Source organism: Arachis duranensis, chromosome 6 (genome assembly GCF_000817695.3).
Source record: "Arachis duranensis cultivar V14167 chromosome 6, aradu.V14167.gnm2.J7QH, whole genome shotgun sequence".
Classification (NCBI taxonomy): Eukaryota; Viridiplantae; Streptophyta; class Magnoliopsida; order Fabales; family Fabaceae; genus Arachis; species Arachis duranensis.
Genome location: NC_029777.3, coordinates 29,792,377 through 29,794,095, shown reverse-complemented (window position 1 = coordinate 29,794,095; position 1,719 = coordinate 29,792,377). Strand labels below are relative to the sequence as shown.

The 1,719-nt window shown below is 42.2% G+C and overlaps 1 non-coding gene across 1 annotated transcript; it reads left to right on the top strand.

Annotated features, from left to right (window-relative positions):
• Positions 1 to 1,091: 1,091 nt before the first annotated feature.
• Positions 1,092 to 1,199, top strand: LOC127739860 (small nucleolar RNA R71). The gene has a single exon (XR_008000602.1). It is a non-coding gene; the product is annotated as a small nucleolar RNA R71 (small nucleolar RNA).
• The last annotated feature ends 520 nt before the right edge of the window (positions 1,200 to 1,719 follow it).

Here is a 1,719-nt window from a genome sequence, read left to right as displayed (position 1 = left end):
TTCTGCCTAGTCAAGTCATCCAGTTCTTTGGTGAGCAAAGGGGGTTCATCCTCCCAAGTCTCGTTACCAAATAACTTGTCATTTAGCTTCATGATTGCTCCAAGGTACTTGGCAACTTGCTCTTCAGTGACATTTTCGTCCTCTTCAGAGGAAGAATACTCATCCGAGCTCATGAATGGCAGAAGTAAATCCAATGGAATCTCTATGGTCTCAGTGTGAGCCTCAGATTCCCATGGTTCCTCATTAGGGAACTCATTGTAGGCCAATGGATGTCCATTGAGGTCTTCCTCAGTGGAGATCACTGCCTCTTTCTCCTCTCCAAATTCGGCCATGTTTATGGCCATACACTCTCCTTTTGGATTCTCTTCTGTATTGCTTGGAAGAGTACTAGGAGGGAGTTCAGTAACCTTATTACTCAGTTGACCCACTTGTGCCTTCAAGTTTCTAATGGAGGACCTTGTTTCAGTCATAAAACTTTGAGTGGTTTTGATTAGATCAGAGACCATGGTTTCTAAGTCAGAGTGGCTCTGCTTAGAATTCTCTGTCTGTTGCTGAGAATATGATGGAAAAGGCTTGCCATTGCTAAACCTGTTTCTTCCACCATTATTGTTGTTGAAACCTTGTTGAGGTCTCTGTTGATCCTTCCATGAGAGATTTGGATGATTTCTCCATGAAGGATTATAGGTGTTTCCATAGGGTTCTCCCATGTAATTCACCTCTTCCATTGAAGGGTTCTCAGGATCATAAGCTTCTTCTTTAGATGAAGCATCCTTAGTACTGCCTGGTGCAGCTTGCATTCCAGACAGACTTTGAGAAATTATATTGACTTGCTGAGTCAATATTTTGTTCTGAGCCAGTATGGCATTCAGAGTATCAATCTCAAGAACTCCTTTCTTCTGATTTGTCCCATTGTTCACAGGATTCCTTTCAAAAGTGTACATGAATTGGTTATTTGAAACCATTTCAATGAGTTTTTGAGCTTCTGCAGGCGTCTTCTTCGGATGAAGAGATCCTCCAGCAGAGCTGTCCAATGACATCTTGGACAGTTCAAACAGACCATCATAGAAGATACCTATGATGCTCCATTCAGAAAGCATGTAAGAAGGACACTTTCGGATCAATTGTTTGTATCTTTCCCAAGCTTCATAGAGGGATTCACCTTCCTTCTGTCTGAAGGTTTGGACTTCCACTCTAAGCTTACTCAATTTTTGAGGAGGAAAGAACTTTGCCAAGAAGGCATTGACTAGCTTTTCCCAAGAGTTCAGGCTTTCTTTAGGTTGTGAGTCCAACCATATCCTAGCTCTGTCTCTTACAGCAAAAGGGAAGAGCATAAGTCTGTAGACCTCAGGGTCAACCCCATTAGTCTTGACAGTGTCACAGATTTGCAAGAACTCAGCTAAAAACTGATGAGGATCTTCCAATGGAAGTCCATGGAATTTTCAATTCTGTTGCATTAGAGAAACTAATTGAGGCTTAAGCTCAAAGTTGTTTGCTCCAATGGCAAGGATAGAGATGCTTCTCCCATAGAAGTCAGGTGTGGGTGCAGTAAAGTCACCCAGCACCTTCCTTGCATTGTTGGTATTATTGTTGTTTTCGGCTGCCATGTCTTCTTCTTGTTTGAATATTTCTGACAGAGAGTTGTGCTTTAGCTTCTCTTAGCTTTCGCTTCAAGGTCCTTTCAGGTTCAGGGTCAGCCTCAACAAGAATGCTTTTGTCTTT